This window comes from Delphinus delphis, chromosome 13 (assembly GCF_949987515.2).
Source record: "Delphinus delphis chromosome 13, mDelDel1.2, whole genome shotgun sequence".
Classification (NCBI taxonomy): domain Eukaryota; kingdom Metazoa; phylum Chordata; class Mammalia; order Artiodactyla; family Delphinidae; genus Delphinus; species Delphinus delphis.
The window spans coordinates 37,841,748-37,860,337 of NC_082695.1; the positions used below are offsets into that span (position 1 = coordinate 37,841,748).

Genomic DNA, 18,590 nt, shown 5'->3' on the forward strand with positions numbered 1-18,590 from the left:
CTGCATGAGCTGTTTATATATTTTGGAGATTAATCCTTTGTCCGTTGATTCGTTTGCAAATATTTTCTCCCATTCTGAGGGTTGTCTTTTCATCTTGTTTATGGTTTCCTTTGTGTGCAAAAGCTTTGAAGTTTCACTAGGTCCAATTTGTTTATTTTTATTTTTATTTCCATTACTCTAGGAAGTGGATCAAAAAAGATCTTGCTGTGATTTATGTCAAAGAGTGTTCTTCCTATGTTTTCCTATAAGAGTTTTATAGTGTCCAGTCTTATATTTAGGTCTCTAATACATTTTGAGTTTATTTTTGTGTATGGTGTTAGAGAGTGTTCTAATTTCATTCTTTTACATGTAGCTGTCCAGTTTTCCCAGCACCATTTATTGAAGAGACTGTCTTTTCTCCATTGTATATCCTTGCCTCCTTTGTCATAGATTAGTTGACCATAGGTGCATGGGTTTATCTCTGGGCTTTCTATCTTGTTCCATTGATCTATGTTTCTGTTTTTGTGCCAGCACCATATTGTCTTGATTACTGTAGCTTTGTAGTATAGTCTGAAGTCAGGGAGTCTGGTTCCTCCAGCTCCATTTATTTCCCTCAAGAGTGCTTTGGCTATTCAGGGTCTTTTGTGTGTCCATACAAATTTTAAGATTTTTTGTTCTAGTTCTGTAAAAAATGCCATTGGTAATTTGATAGGGATTGCATTGAATCTGTAGATTGCTTTGGGTAATATAGCCATTTTCACAATATTGATTCTTCCAATCCAAGAACATGGTATACCTCTCCATCTGTTGGTATGATCTTTAATTTCTTTCATCAGTGTCTTATAGTTTTCTGCATACAGGTCTTTTGTCTCCCTAGGTAGGTTTATTCCTAGGTATTTTATTCTTTTTGTTGCAATGGTAAATGGGAGTGTTTCCTTAAATTCTCTTTCAGATTTTTCATCATTAATGTATAGGAATGCAAGAAACTTCTGTGCATTAATTTTGTATCCTTCAACTTTACCAAATTCATTGATTAGCTCTAGTAGTTTTCTGGTAGCATCTTTAGGATTCTCTATGTATAGTATCATGTCATCTGCAAACAGTGAATGTTTTACTTCTTCTCCAATTTGTATTCCTTTTATTTCTTTTTCTTCTCTGATTGCCATGGCTAGGACTTCCAAAACTGTGTTGAATAACAGTGGTGAGAGTGGACATCCTTGTATTGTTCCTGATCTTAGAGGAAATGCTTTCATTTTTTCACCATTGAGAATGATGTTGGCTGTGGGTTTCTCATATATAGCCTTTATTATGTTGAGGTAGGTTCCCTCTATGCCCACTTTCTGGAGAGTTTTTATCATAAATGGGTGTTGAATTTTGTCATAATCTTTTTCTGCATCTATTGAGATGATCATATAGTTTTTATTCTTCAATTTGTTAATATGGTGTATCACATTGATTGATTTGCATATACTGAAGAATCCTTGCATCCCTGAGATAAATCCCACTGGATCATGGTGTATGATCCTTTTAATGTGTTGTTGGATTCTGTTTGCTAGGATTTTGTTGAGGATTTTTGCATCTATATTCATCAGTGATATTGGTCTATAATTTTCTTTTTTTGTAGTATCTTCTTCTGGTTTTGGTATCAGGGTGATGGTGGCCTCATAGAATGAGTTTGGGAGTGTTCCTTCCTCTGCAATTTTTTGGAAGAGTTTGAGAAGGATGGGTGTTAGTTCTTCTCTAAATGTTTGAGAGAATTCACCTGTGAAGCCACCTGGTCCTGGACTTTTTTTGTTGGAAGATTTTTAATCACAGTTTTAATTTCATTACTTATGATTGGTCTGTTTATATTTTCTATTTCTTCCTGGTTCAGTGTTGGAAGGTTATACCTTTCTAAGAATTTGTCTATTTCTTCCAGGTTGTCCATTTTATTGGCATAGAGTTGCTTGTAGTAGTCTGTTAGGATGGTTTATATTTCTGCAGTGTCTGTTGTAACTTCTCCCTTTTCTTTTCTAATTTTATTGATTTGAGTCCTCTCCCTCTTTTCCTTGATGAGTCTGGCTAATGGTTTTTCAATTTTGTTTATCTTCTCAAAGAACCAACTTTTAGTTTTATTAATCTTTGGTATTGTTTTCTTCACTTCTATTTCATTTATTTCTGCTCTGATCTGTATGATTTCTTTCCTTCTGCTAACTTCGGGTTTTGTTTGTTCTTCTTTCTCTACTTCCTTTAGGTGTAAGGTTAGATTTTTTATTTGAGATTTTTCTTGTCTCTTGAAGTAGGCTTGTATAGCTATAAACTTTCCCCTCAGAACTGCTTTTGCTGCATACCATAGGTTTTTGGATCGTCGTTTTTTCATTGTCAGTTGTCTCTAGGTATTTTTTTATTTCCTCTTTGATTTCTTCAGTGACCTCTTGGTTATTTAGTAACATATTGTTTAGCCTCCATGTGTTTGTGTTTTTTATGTTTTTTTCCCTGTAATTCATTTCTAATCTCATAGCATTGTGCTCAGAAAAGATGCTTGATATGATTTCAATTTTCTTAAATTTACTAAGGCTTGATTTGTGACCCAAGATGTGATCTATCCTGGAGAATGTTCTATGTGCACTTGAGAAAAAAGTGTAACCTGCTTTTTTTGGATGGAATGTCCTATAAATATCAATTAAATCTATCTGGTCTGTTGTGTCATTTAAAGCTTCTGTTTCCTTATTTATTTTCATTTTGGATGATCTGTCCATTGGTGTAAGTGAGGTGTTAAAGTCCCCCACTATTATTGTGTTACTGTCGATTTCCTCTTTTAGAGCTGTTAGCAGTTGCCTTGTGTATGAGGTGCTCCTATGTTGGGTGCATATATATTTATAATTGTTATATCTTCTTCTTGGATTGATCCCTTGATCATTATGCAGTGTCCTTCCTTGTCTCTTGTAACATTATTTTAAAGTCTATTGTATCTGATATGATTATTGCTACTCCAGCTTTCCTTTGATTTCCATTTGCATGGAATATCTTTTTCCATCCCCTCACTTTCAGTCTGTATGTGTGCCTAGGTCTGAAGTGGGTCTCTTGTAGACAGCATATATATGGGTCTTGTTTTTGTATCCATTCAGCAAGCCTATTTCTTTTGGTTGAAGCATTTTATCCATTCCCGTTTAAGGTAATTATCGATATGTATGTTCCTATGACCATTTCCTTAATTTTTTTTTTTTTTTTTTTTTTTTGCGGTACATGGGCCTCTCACTGTTGTGGCCTCTTCCGTTGTGGAGCACAGGCTCCAGACACGCAGGCTCAGCAGCCATGGCTCATGGGCCCAGCCGCTCCGTGGCATGTGGGATCTTCCCGGACTGGGGCACGAACCTGTGTCCCCTGCATCAGCAGGCAGACTCTCAACCACTTTGCGTACTGCAAAAAATAAAATAAAATATAGTAAAGTAAAATTAAATTAAATTTAAAAGTTCTTCAAATCAGCTTGACTCTTTGGAATGCACTTTGATTGGGATTTTCTTTGAAAATATGAAGTCTACAAATTTTTTCAATTATTTGATTATCTCAATTGCTTGCACTCAAAATAAACTGGAGTTTTATGCATTTTTCATTAAATAGGCAATTGGGAGAGGGAAAATGCATTCATAATGACTAAGAATTGGCATTTGTGTAAGATTAAAAACACAGTCATTAATAAGTGGATTGTTCACTTCATTATTCATTTTCTCACTATTAAAGCCTAATGACTGGATTTTTCAAATTGAAGCATTCAAAAAGATTAAAAAATTAAAAATACATTTTGTACTTTTTCACAGTTAAGAGACAGCTATAGATATTTCATTAAGATATATTAATTTTAAACTTCATAAATTATATGGAAGAAAATGTCAGAGAAAGCTGTTGGATGAATTTAGTAATAATAGTTAAAATTTATAATTTTAATGAATATCTATTTATCAATATTTATTAAGCCCTTACTATGTGTCTTGTACATCTATAGAATTTTATTTGATTATCTTATTTTAATTATCATAACCCTCTGACATATCTTCATTGTATAGATAAAGTCATTGAGCCTCAGAATATGAATTAACTTATACATGTCAGGAAGCTAGTATATGACAAAACATAATTTTGAACAAGGTCTCTGACTTCATAGTCTGTTAATCTGCATGTGTTTATATGTATTCGTGTGTGTGTCTGTCAATATACAAGTAAAGACTGTACTATTTTCACTTGTATTAAAAGAGGAAGCTAGGAGAAAATTTTTTTCTCTAGTATCTAGTATAAGAGACCAAATAATTATATAATGTTTAAGGGTTTTCAAAAATATATGGTTATTCTAACAGGTGTGTAGTGGTATCTCATTATTGTTTTAATTTTCAACTCCTTAATGACATATGATGTTGAGCATCTTTTCATATGCTTGTTTGCCATCTGTATATCTTCTTTGGAGAGTTGTCCGTTAAGGTCTTTTGCCCATTTTTAAAAAATCAGATTGTTCATTTTCTGATTGTTGAGTTTTAAGAATTCTTTCTATATTCTGGATAACAGTCCTTTATCAGATATTTTGCAAAATACTTGCAAATATTTTCTTTCATTCTGTGACATTGTCTTTCTCAGAGTAGAAGTTTTTAATTTTAATGAAGTCCAACTTATCAATTATTCATTTCAGGCATCATGCCTTTGGTGTCATCATATCTAAAAAGTCTTCACTATACCCAAGATCATGGGTTTTCTCCTATGTTATCTTCTAGGAGTTTTATAGTTTGCATTTTACACTCAGTTCTGTGATCCATTTTGAGTCAATTTTCATGAAGGGTGTAAGGTCTGTATCCAGATTCATTTTTTTGCATGTACATGTCCAGTTGTTCCAGTACCATTTGTTGAAAGAACAATCATTGCTCCATTTTATTGCCTTTGCTTTTTTGTCAAAGATCAGTTGACTATATTTATGTGAGTCTATTTCTGGGCTCTCTATTCTGTTCCATTGACCTATTTGTCTATTCTTCCACCAATACTTAACTGCATTGATTATTTTAGCTTTACAGTAAGTCTTGATTAGTATTTTAGACCATTAACATTTAATGTAATTATTGTTATTTTAGGACTTGAATGTGCCATTTTTTTGTTTTATGTTCATTCTTTCTTTTTTGCATCTCTGTGTTCTTTTTCCTGTCTTCCAATGGGTTATTTGAACTGTTTTACAACTCTGTTGTTATGTATCCATGGTGTGTTTGCATATATCATTTTGTATATTTTTTTAGGTATTACATTTTATATATGTATAACTTATCACAGCTTACTGGTGTTGACAATTTATCAGTTTAAATAAAGCTTAGAAACCATGTTGCTGTTTATATCCTTTTACCATCCACTGTTTTTAATATAGTTGTCTTAAATATTTCCTCTATATGCATTTAGAACTAGGTCAAGCAGTAAGGCACCATCCCAGGTGTGCCTGACCAAATCAAAGGAGGCTTTAAAAGAAGATGAAGCATCAGAGGCCACACTCCTTCTGGTCTGCTGCCTCTGGGGGCTCTCTGAGACCCGAAAGTGGTCCCAGACCAACAGATAGCAAGAAAACGGGGATCTCTGTCTTACAACTGCAAGAAAGTAAATTCTGCCAACAACCTGAATGATATTGGAAGAGGACTCCAAGCCTCAGATGAGAATCATAGCCCCAGCCAATACTCTCACTTCATTTCAGCCTGGTGAGGCCCTAAGTAGAGGAACCAGCTAACCTGTACCTGGACTCCTGACCTACAACCACTGTGAGATAAATTTATTGTTGCTTTAAACTGCTGTTTGTGTGTGTGTTTGTTACACAGCAATAAAAAACTAATACACAATTCCTGCTTTTGAGCTTTGTTAGGTGGAACTACAGCAGCTCTGAGTCTAGGGCTAATTTTGTCCCACTAGTGATGCAAAACCTTTCTGTGCAATCTCTGTGAATTATGAGGCTTTCCACACTGGCTGTGGGAACAGAAACCATTTTCATCAATGGATTAACTCCAGAGATTATTCCTTTTAATCCTTTTGGTTGTTCTTTCTCCAGCCTCAGGTAGTTTCTTCACACGAATATCTTTTTTTTTTTAATAGCATTTCAGTTTTTTGGGTTTTTTTCTTACATCTTTATTGGAGTATAATTGCTTTACAATGGTGTGTTAGTTTCTGCTTTATAACAAAGTGAATCAGTTATAAATATACATATGTTCCCATATCTCCTCCCTCTTGCATCTCCCTCCCTCCCACCCTCCCTATCCCACCCATCCAGGTGGTCACAAAGCACCGAGCTGATCTCCCTGTGCTATGTGGCTGCTTCCCACTAGCTATCTATTTTACGTTTGGTAGTGTATATATGTCCATGCCACTCTCTCACTTTGTCACAGCTTACCCTTCCCCCTCCCCATATCCTCAAGTCCATTCTCTAGTAGGTCTGTGTCTTTATTCCCGTCTTACCCCCTAGGTTCTTCATGACATTTTTTTTCCCTTAGATTCCATATATATGTGTTAGCATACCGTATTTGTCTTTCTCTTTCTGACTTACTTCACTCTGTATGACAGACTCTAGGTCCATCCACCTCACTACAAATAACTCAATTTCGTTTCTTTTTATGGTTGAGTAATATTCCATTGTATATATGTGCCACATCTTCTTTATCCATTCATCCGATGATGGACACTTTGGTTGTTTCCATCTCCTGGCTATTTCACACGAATATCTTAATCAGCATTCAGCTGAAGACTCCAGAAGGAATCTCTTCAGGTTCAAGGAAAATGGAGCCTCCTGAGACTCCTAGTTCCATCTCTCTGGTCAGGGAGACCAGTGAGCCCTGCTTGGGTTCCTTCTCCCCGAACCATGGCCTGGAAACTCCAGGTAAATTGGGACAGTCACAGGGCTCATCTTGTTTCCCATCTTGCATCCATCACTGTGCTTTATTACCTGTGTATAATATCTTGAAAACATCATTCATATATTTTGTCTGCTTTTTCAGTTGGTTCAGGTGAGAGGATAAGTTTGCTTCTTGTTATGCCATCTTGTCTGGAAGCAGAATTACAGTGCCATACTCTGTCTTTTAAATCTTCTTGTCTTTGCTCATTGTGTTCTTTCTTCTAGATTATCCACTTGGTGAGCTCCTTCTCATGTCCCAAGGACAGGTCAAATGTTATCTTCTCTATACAGCCTAATCCCAAACTCCAGGAAAAAGTAATCATCCCCTCCCTTGTGCTCTCACTGTATCATATTTCTACTATAAGATGCATCATATTATAAGCCAACTGCTTGATCATGTGTCTGATTTTCCTGTTGGAATGTGAAAGGAAATAGTTTTTATTCAATGGACAATGCATATATCCCAACAAATCAGACCCATGTTAGGACTGGGACTACAACGATGAAAAGATATATTCCCTACTATTAAGGAATTCACAATTTAGGGAGAGGGCATCTTTTTAGGCCAATAAGCAATCACAACTCCATAAGAGAGCTGTAAGTACAAGATGCTATGTGTGTAGGAAGAAACATCACAAAACAGAGGAGTCTGTCAAAGCGTCACAGAAGTGTTATTCCTCCATCTGAAACTTGAGGTTTAAGTAGCAATCTGTAGGTAAAAGCCTAGTTCAAAAAATTCTACACTGAGTAAGCAATGGGTCAAAATACAGGGAGATGTAAAGAACATGGTGTGTTTGGGTAAGGGCAAATAGCTTTAGCATGGCTATTTCCATGCTGTTTTCTTTCTTTATTTGCATTTGGAAATGTTCAGAAAGCGTAAACCAAAACCACTTTTTCCTTCAGTATTTATTGAGTACCTATTGTATGCCATGCTCTGCTAGATTCTTTGGCTGTAATGATGAGCAAAAGGAGGTCCTATCCCTGCTCCAATGTAACTAATGGCCAACATCAATTGCTATATTGCTTAATCCAGAATGTATATGTAGAGTAAAATAGCATCCAGTTGTCTTACTAAGGAAGGCCAAGTAAGTTCACGAAGCAGAAATTCCAGGTTGAATTTTTTCAGCACACTATTAGTCCACTTCTCATCACTGGTAGCCTCAGCATCTGCCCTGTGCTCAGGGAATACAAACACATGCTAATATTAGCTGCATCAGCACATAGGAATGAAGGACAGAAGGAAGGAAGAAAAGAGGAAGCAAGGCAAGTCTGCTGCCCTCGAAGGCAATGAAAGCATTTTTTTAACCTCCTGTTTTTGTGTTATCCATGCTACTCTTTTTATTGGTTCATTATATTTAGTTAAATACTGGCCTAGAGTAATATTGAACAGACTGTGTTTTACATCCCTGACTTTCTCTTCTATCTATAGAGACCTGTATTCATGGAAAGTGGGTTTCTCATGGGAAGTTATTTGCAATTTTGTTAAGCAACATGGTTTAGTTGATCTAAAATTAAACAAATCTAGAAGAATAAGGCGTTGAGGGGATGGTTAGGGATGGGGAGTCTGCTGGGCCCTGTTACTAAAGAATTGCTGTTTTCTGAGCATTGCATGTGTGTTTCAAATAGATCTCAAGAAGAGTTTATAGATCATTTTTAAAAGGAGAGGGAGAAGAGTTTGATATTATCTGCCCTGACCTCACCAAGATGCCTTTTTTTTTTTTTTTTTTTGGTGTCCTACATTCTTCCTCAAAAGGGCAGAATCCAGGCCTGATGCAGTGTGAGAGAAGGCGTTAGTCTGTTTCATAAACTGTTAGAGAGATTTAAAAAGTAGGCAATCTAATTGACTCATACATGGCTCACAGCCACATAAATGCTTGCAAAATTGCTTCTTGCACGTTAGTAGTGACCACAGAGGAGCAGAAGTAAAATGGAAGCAAGTGAGATGAGGACTCTTAGGAAATCTTTAACAGGACTTTGAAACTTTTGTTAAACCTTTGGTTGAACCTTGTGTAGAATTGTCCTTTGGAAAATTAAATACATTTCGATGAGCATAACGTAAGCTAACATTCACATACTTTGCCTACAAAATACCTCTTTGGTGTTAAATTTCATTTTCTACAAATATATTGTCTTTCAGAAACAACTGTTGAAGAGAAATAATTTTTTTTTCCAGAAAAAACTCTGGCTACATTGTTACTAGGAGATTTGTAATCTCCTTTAAACATGTTACTAAAATAGAAGTTGACATAACTACTGAGTTTGCTGTTTACATTTAATTAAAGGTATTGCTTAAAGTAAAGTATATTTGGGTGTTTAAGCTATTAACATACGCACACATAACTTTCTCTTTATTCATTTGTAACAAAGGTTTTCTTTCGCTATCTTCTTCAAGACTTTCTGCCTTATATTATTGGCTTTACCTGTGATTATTTCCTAGGTTCTCCTTATGCTCTGCCGAAACTTGCCTTATATCATCACTATCATTTGTTTTTTCCTTGTCAATCATACTCCAAAAAAACCTCATCTGTTTGTGCTTTCCTTTTACTAATCAATTAAATGTAATCAGCTGAGGGACTTCCCTGGTGGTCCAGTGGCTAAGACTCCATGCTCCCAATGCCGGGGGATGGGTTCAATCCCTGGTCAGGGAACTAGATCCCAGGGAACTAAGACCCCGTGCAGCCTAAATAAATAAATAAATATTTTTTAATGTAATCAACTGAAATATAATACCATTGGTTTATAGTTTTAATCTCTAAATTGGTTGGTTGTTCCCCAACTTGGATGTAGGGAATTATTTCCTTCTGTGTAAGACTTCATTCTAAAAGCCTAAGTTGTCATAATGATCACAGCATAGTTATTCAACATGTTGTTATAAACAACTATCTCCCCAGTTACCAAAGACATTTTTCAGGCATCCACTTGAATTTGTAAACTAACTTTATAATTCGTTTCATTACACTTTGTTAAATTTATTTATTATTTTATTTTATTTATCTGTGGCGGCATTGGGTCTTTGTTGCTGTGCGCGCAACTTTCTCTAGTTGTGGCAAGCAGGGGCTACTCTTCTTTGCGGTGTGTGGGCTTCTCATTGCGGTGGCTTCTTTTGTTGTGGAGCACGGGCTCTAGGCATGCAGGCTTCAGTAGTTGTGGCGCATGGGCTCAGTAGTTGTGGCTCTCGGGCTCTAGAGAGCAGGATCAGTAGTTGTGGCGCACAGGTTTAGTTGCTCTGTGGCATGTGGGATCTTCATGGCCCAGGGATCAAACCAGTGTCCCCTGCATTGGAAGGCGGATTCTTAACCACTGTGCCACCAGGGAAGTCCCTGTTAGTTTTTTAAAATATGAATTCACTAGAACTTTATGATATCATTTTGAGTCAAAATGAAAGATTGAATTTCTTTTAGAAACTAACAGCTAAGATTCATTATTTTTCTTTTGCCTTCTGGTTGATTTAGTTATGAAAAACTTTTAAACATTTTGTGTATGTGTGTATATGACCTACTAGACTATGACACTCACTAATAAAAGAGTTAAACCATTTTAAAGGAATAAAAGTTTTATTTAATTTCTTTTTATGCAATCATTAAAATTATATATATAAAGTATATATATATATACACATATATATATATATAGTTTCTGCCCTGACCTCAGGAAATTTGCCCTTTATGCTATTCCATAGCTAGTTCCAATAGTTTGAAATTTCTTATGTGTCTCATGAGATACTTTGGACATTGTCCAGATCAAAAAATCTTCTCAATCATTCTCACAGAATTTAGTGATTATAATTAAAATATGTGGGAAAAGGGAAGCTATCACATTTAAATTACTGCCACTGTCCTGTCCTCTTTCTCCTAGCCTTTGTGGCTTCAAACAAAGAGGCAGAGGTCAAATGAAGTTTGGGGAAAATACTACATTTCTTAACCCAAAGAAAGTCTAGGGGACAGAGCCATAGTCATGGCTTTAGCCACGGCCACCATAGTTTTGATCCTTCCTTTAGGAGAGTGAACAAATAAACTTATGTCCAGACCATCTAGATGAAGAGTAGATGTGAATAAATTTAACTCCTACATTGCTGACATTTTAGCTTCCAAACCACTGGCTTCTTGGCAGAATGAATTGGTTTCTCATCCACTTCCAAGTTTACATAGATGGGCCTAGCTTAACTCTGGAACAGAAAGACTGTCACTTAAGTTCTGTGGGTGAGCCCTTTACCTGTGTTGACAGAACTCCACAGGGCAGGCCAGGCAAATGAATGTGCTTGTTGCTAGGACACCAGGCTGTTTCCAAGGCAGCAGGCCATTCCTGTTTGCTATTCTCCTAACTGCTAGCACTACACCTGTTCCCTAAGAAATGTGCTTGTTTTCCTTCATTATAAAGCAAACACTTAGTGGGAAATAACATAGGTGCATGGCTGCAACTTCCCTGCAGTTTTCCAGGAGGAAAGTAATACACCAAATATAATTTGATTTGTGGAAGAGGAATTCATGTATTTATATAACACCTAAGTCTACATACATAATTAAATGTTTGTATGATTGTTTGAGTCATTGTTATATGTATTTTTAGCCCACCATGTGCCACAAGGATGTAAGGCAACAAGGCATATTCTGAGGCCACCCCACATTTGCCCCATATGTGCTCATGGGGTGACTATCTTTTCATGAATTTTTCAAAGACAACCCATGATGGCTTCCTATGGAACTCACCATTTTCCTCCTCCTACTGGCATCTAGTTGTCACCGAAATTGCCATCTTGCTGTCTATGACTGCTAACCAGGGCTGGGACCATGGTGTCAAGGCACAAAATTTAAGGAGGCCCTCACTTTTGGGGACATGCATGTGCCCTGCTGCCAACACCTGCCCAAAGGTGGTAAATACCTGAGGCAAGGGTACTGAGATCTGTGTCAAGAGCAAGTCTCCTGTTACTGATGAAATCTCGAATTCCAAGGGTTCTTAATCTGTCAGTGCAGTTTTAATCCCTCCTTCATTGTCTCCCCAGTACTCTAATACTAAAGATAAGTCTGTGGGAACCAGGCTACAGGACAACTTAATTGACAGACACTGCCTTGCTGAGAACCATCCTCGTTCCACAACACTGACTGTCCAAGCAGGATCCTGGGTGTCCAAGCACAGGCTCTAGGCATGCAGGCTTCAGTAGCTGTGGCACATGGACTCAGTAGTTTTGGCTCGAGGGGTCTAGAGCGCAAGCTCAGTAGTTGTGGCACACGGGTTTAGTTGCTCCACAGCATGTGGGGTCTTCCCGGACCAGGGCTCGAACCTGTGTCCCCTGCCTTGACAGGCAGATTTTTAACCACTGCACCACCAGGGAAGTCCCTGTTTTCTCTCTTGTTGTGTAAGTTCTTACATAATATCCATGATTTCTCCTCTTGACTTGTGAAGCCTAAAATATTTGCTATCTGGATCTTTACAGAAAAAGTTTGCTGACCTATGCCTTAAGCATATCAGAGTAATTCAAATCCTTTAGCTTGAGGCTCAAGAACTTGCATGACCTTCCCTCAGCCTCTTTACAGTCTTACCCTGGATCCCAATCTGTATTTTCACTGACCTATTTATTGTTCTATATTTTCCAGCTTGTTTTCTTTGTGACATTCTCTTTACCTGGAATGTCCATCGCCTTCTATCTCTTTTTTTTTTTTTTTTTTTTTTTTTTTTGCGGTACGCGGGCCTCTCACTGCTGTGGCCTCTCCCGCCGCGGAGCACAGGCTCCGGACGTGCAGGCCCAGCGGCCATGGCTCACGGGCCCAGCCGCTCCGCGGCACGCGGGATCCCCCCGGACCGGGACACGAACCTGCGTCCCCTGCACCGGCAGGCGGACTCTCAACCACTGCGCCACCAGGGAAGCCCCTTCTATCTCTTGATATTAAAGTCCTCCCTTTTCAATGAGGTCTTCCAAGATTTCCATTGTGTGATTATATATTCTCCTTATCTGTTCTCTCTTACACAATATAATCAGCCCTCAGCTAATTAGGGTAATAAGACTATATGTGTGTTGGTGGCAAGAGTGGAGGTGGAAATAATACAGGCTGTCATAGTCAAAATATGGTTAGAAGTGGATTTAATATAAACTTATTTGGCTACGGTTACATCTCATGTACAGAGAGCACAATTATTACTTGCCTTTCCAGCAGCCATTCACTCAACTTCTAACCATAGTCTGATTTCCAGCCTCAGGTCACATGATCTGAGAAGAACTCTACCCTCAGTCTAAGGTAAAGTACATGACCTTGGCTTAAGCCAATCAGAGCATTACACTTCCTTTGCCAAAGTGGTCAGGGTGGACATATGACCTCAGCTGATCCAGAGTGAATCTTGGGACTTTTGCTTGGAATACGTGGAAATATGAAGTGGAAATATACAGCCCCAGGCAACCATCTTGCAACTAGGATGGAAGACTCTTCTGAGAATGAAGTCAGAAAAAAGAAGCAGAGCCAGAATTGGAGAGAGAAAATCAGGAAGCTGATAACATTTTTTGGTGTTCTATATCCAGCCACATCTGAAAGTAGACCTTAAGTTTAGCTAGCCATCTAAGTCCCTTTTTTAAAAAAAAAATTATATATAGATATAATTTTTTTTTTTTTGGCATGTGGGATCTTAGTTCCCTGACCAGGGATCGAACCTGTGCCCCCTGCAGTGGAAGCACGGAGTCTTAACCACTGGACAACCAAGGAAGTCCTCTAAGTCCCTTTTATGATTAACTAGTTTGGGTGGGGATTTCTGTCACTAGGAACGATAAAATCCTGATAAAAGAACACATTTATTGGTCTGTAAATATCATTCAAAAATATCGCAAGAATACAAACGCAGTTGTCTGGATGAGAGCATACCATTAAGTACATCATACAGGATGCTGGCTGCGGTACTCAGCACTTCCACTCTTGCTGCCATTCTCTTCCCCACTAAGCAAACTTGCAATCTCATGCAAGAGGTTACAAAATAAATTCATTTAAAAAAATCTAAAAACAAACTAATTATGTGACCCCCATTCCAAGATAACATTTATCTACGTGTGAACTGGAACAGTATGGGTTGCTGCCAGGTTCACATAATGTGGCAAATATTGTAGTTTATAATAATATGTAGAGGTTTTCACTGATTCATCATTATTTTCATGCTTTTCAAGTATAGATATACACATATATTGTGTGTGTATATGTATTTACCATGGTTTTTTTTTTTTTTTTTTTTTTTTTTGCGGTACGCGGGACTCTCACTGCTGTGGTCTCTCCTGCTGTGGAGCACAGGCTCCGGACGCGCAGGCTCAGCGGCCATGGCTCATGGGCCCAGCCGCTCCGCGGCATGTGGGATCCTCCCGGACCGGGGCACGAACCCGTGTCCCTGCATCGGCAGGAGGACTCTCAACCACTGCGCCACCAGGGAAGCCCTGTATTTACCATGTTTGATCTCAAAACTGGATCAATCCACTGCTGATTTATTGAGAATTAATTCTATTGTATGGAACTGGCCATAGGTAGGTGGCGCATGGGAATAAAATTTAAAAAAAACAACCCTTAAAACTAGTACTTGTTTTCCTAGTCATAATGGAATAATAGAAACTAGATTTACCGCAGCTCACAGGCCACAACACGGGGAGGAGGAAGACAAGCCAAGCCCAGTAGTGTCACTGGGTCGAGGAGCCAGAGCTGAGAGCTTGAGGACAAAGCAACTGAAATTAATGGGGGAATCTTCAGAGAAAAGAGAGCCTCACAGAGAGAGGCCATTGCCCTCAGAGGCTTGCAGAGAAGCCCCTCCTGAGTTTTAGGCTGAGTGTGAGGAAACTACCGAGGCTGAGGAAAGAGCCACAGGAAAGGGGCAGCAGGAAAAGTCCCAGAGGATTATCCATCCAGAGCTAAGAATAGTTCATGTTCCCACCAGCGCTGGGCCAAGTCCCCAGAAGGGCACTGTCTCAGTAGTGAGGTCAAATTAGCCCTAGACTCAAGGCTGTTCTGACAAAGCAGATCAATGAGCTTCTGAGGCCTGGGGTAGAAGAGGGACATTTACTGCAAATGGGCACACAAGGACATTTTTTGGAGTGATGGTAATGTTCAAAAACTGGATTGTAGTGATGATTGCACAATCGTATAAATTTACTAAAAATCATTCAAATGTGCATGATGAGTGTGTGCGTTTTTATCACAAATACATTATATCTCAATAAAGTTAGTAACAAATAACCAACCCCCCCACACACACACTCTGTAGACACCCCTATATCACTGAAGTCATCTTCAAGTATCTTTTTAAATTTGTACTATTATTTGGGTATGTGAGTGTGTCTCTTACATTTGACTGTTAAGTTAATCAAACGTAAGGACTGCATTTTACACACCTTTGTAATTTCACCAGTGGTCAGCTGGATTCCTGAACATTAAAAAGTGTTCAATAAAAATTTGTTGAGAATTTTATGACATATTTCTTGCTTCCTGGATCTCTACCTTTGGCTCTTCCTTGCTAGCCCAACTTTATTGCATTTCATATTCTACCACCACAGATACTAGAAATATAAAGCACATTATTATTATTTGCCCATGAATACATTTTTTTCCACTGTTCTAGTATAAAGGCCTGTTAGAGGTCAATGGGAAGCAGGGTCTGAAGAAGCAGACAAATTGAGTGAGAGACAGTGACTGATTTGTGTTTCTTATTGCATCAAAAGTAATTTATGCTGTGCAAAAAAGGGGAGGAGAAAAGAGGATGGTGGTTTTCTAAAACCTCCTGTCATATTTACTCAAACTATTCCTTCCCCTTTTCCATAGGATATTTTCACTATAAAAGGGGAAAAATGTAAGGGGATTTATGGCATGGAAAAGTGAAAAAATAATTTCCAGAAACCAAAAAGTCTACAGAAGAACACACCTTGTCCCAATTAGATATCAAAACAAACATAAAGAAACTCACAAAAACCACTTCAAATATGCTCTGAATCAAAATTCTTGGGGAAAAAATAAAACAAAGAAAATCTGAGTGTTCTATGTAAACTAAATTTAAGAAATAAGGCATAATTGTAAGCAAAATCCTTTGAAACTGATGGAATTAGTGCTGCCACCATAAACAAACAAATCTTGTCCTGAAGTAGTAAACAGATGAATCTTGTATGCTAACATTGTTTAAAATTTATGTAGAATACCAATCACCTATCTTGATTATCATAGTCATAAATTCTTTGACAGTCATCTTTCTCTTCTGCTTTAACTTAGAACAACTGCTGATACATCACTCTTTTCTTCCCCTCTTCCCCCCATCCAAGGATAAACAAACTCACCTTATTAAAAGAGTTATCAGGACTTTGAGAACGTTGTCATGTAATAAAGCTGGAGAGAAGAATTGAAAGGAAGGTTGATAAAAGAAATTTTGAAAATCTATTTCATGGAAATCGACACAAATGGATTAATCCTTAGCAGTGTTACCTATTGGATCCACGTGTACTAGGAATCTTGCTCCCAATATCTCTGTACTAGTGCCCTCAGCATTCAGACTCAGCACATTTATTACCAATCCCTTACCATGTAGCAGAATAAACATGGCTGACATCAGAGTCCTTTGCCTTATTCTATCCTGTGCATTTCTGGTCTTTTTTCTCCCTTGTGTTTTTTTAAGGGAAGAATCCATGGTAAAGTTCCTAAAGTTTTGGCAGGATCCAGATTGAAATTAGGAAAATAAAATGGGATAACTGGGACTATTTTAGTCTGTTTTAATAAAGTTAGTTTGAATTATATTTTCTTTGTTTTCCTTATTAGGACTGAATCAACTTTCCTATTTATTTACAAGGACTTTATGCTATGGACTGAGACTTAAAATTTTGAGATTAAAAATATGCTATAATTCACTTTCACATAAATTTGCCTTTATGCTGTCTTTTTTTAATCTCTCTCACTCCATAGAATTATTAACTAAATAAAGATTTGCTATAAATTTTGCATAATATACATATCAAAACATTGAGGAAAGAGTTAAAGGTATCAGTTAAAAAGAAAAACTAGAACCCAGGTTTAAAATAAAATTGTTGCTTTGTTGCTTTCAATGTATGTAGCAACTTAGCCTCTTTGTTCAAATACAGTTGTATTTTTTTAAAATAAATTTATTTATTTTATTTATTTATTTTTTGGCTGTATTGGGTCTTTGTTGCTGCGCGCGGGCTTTCTCTAGTTGCTGCGAGCTGGGGGGGGTACTCTTCGTTGTGGTGCAAGGGCTTCTCATTGTGGTGGCTTCTCTTGCTGCGGAGCATGGGCTCTAGGCACATGGGCTACAGTAGTTGCAGCACGTGGGCTCAGTAGTTGTGGCTCACGGGCTCTAGAGCACAGGCTCAGTAGTTGTGGTGCACAGGCTTAGTTGCTCCACGGCATGTGGGATCTTCCTGGACCAGGGCTTGAACCCGTGTCCCTTGCATTGGCAGGCGGCCTCTTAACCACTACGCCACCGGGGAAGTCCCAGTTGTATATTTTGATATATCATGTCAACGATCCAATAAACTGCAATCATGGGATTCTTTGGCACATCCACAGTCAGACTATATCCTCATCTGACTCTATAGCTAGGAATCATCTTATATACAGATTGGAAACCCTCCTTCATGGTGTGTTTAAGGGGTTCCAGGGAATGTAGCCCTTTTTGAGTACCTTGCCCATGTGTTGGTTGATACCTGAAATCCCACTAAATTAAAAGTAAGTAGTGGTAGTAGTAAAAAGTAGCAGTAGCAATAGTAGTAGTGACCACATATTAAGCAACTACTGTGTGCTAGACTCTGATGTATGTTTTTTTATACATTATATAATTTAACCTAGAATTTTTGCCAGGCAGGAATGATTTATTCCCAATTTACAGACAAGGAAAATTAAGCTCAGCGACATTAAATAATTTGCTCTAGCTTACTCAGCCTGTGGGGGACAAAACAGGGATTTCAACAGGTTTGGGGCACTCCAGTCTCTTTCCATTGGCCCATATAGCCTTTCCATGGTTTGACTGTCTTCCTACAGTCCAAAGACACAAGCAGGTAGCCCACAGATGAATGCAACTGTCAGGTATGTTAAGTTTAGCTCTCAAACGGCGGAAGTCTGAAATTTTTTAAACTGGGGGTTTTCTTACAAAAATCTGAACTGTAAATGAAATGTCAGAAGATAGGGGGAATACTGGAGCCCACAAACCCACTTGGCAACAGCGTATGGGAGCTGGGTGCCCCCTTTGCGAGAGGCCAGTGATCTTCTTTGTCCGGGTCCCACCTCCCTGCTTTCCTTAAATGCTACGCCCTTTGCTCATTTACATCACCTGCCCAGCCCCTGTGACATGTGATTCAATTACACTTGCTTTCGCTTAGGCTTTACCTCTGGGAAGAAACGGATTGAAGCTATGTTAACCATGTGTGTTTCGCTGGGAACATATCTGATATATTCCTGAGAACAGAAAGGAAGAGACTGTTGGAATGAACAGGGGAAGGGGAGGGGAGGAGGACTAAGGGAAGGGGAGATACTTGATGTCAAAGAGAGACTGTCTCCTTCACGAATCTGCCTGGAGCTGTTTTTACGAGGAGCAGCGTTTCTCCCCGGGAGGAGGGATGCAACTTCTCACAGGTGAGCGCCCAGGCACAGCGCCCCTGACGCAGCGACGGCTCCAACTCCCCGCTATTGTCTGTTCTTCACATTAGTAATAATCTTGAAATATTACACCAGTGATAATGCCCTACATTTATAAAATCACTCTACCATTTGAAAGCACTTTCACT

General features: G+C 38.3%; 1 pseudogene; it reads right to left on the reverse strand.

Moving 5' to 3' along the window:
- LOC132436597 (proteolipid protein 2 pseudogene) overlaps window positions 1-18,590 on the reverse strand; it is a 106,329-nt pseudogene that overhangs the window by 8,809 nt on the left and 78,930 nt on the right.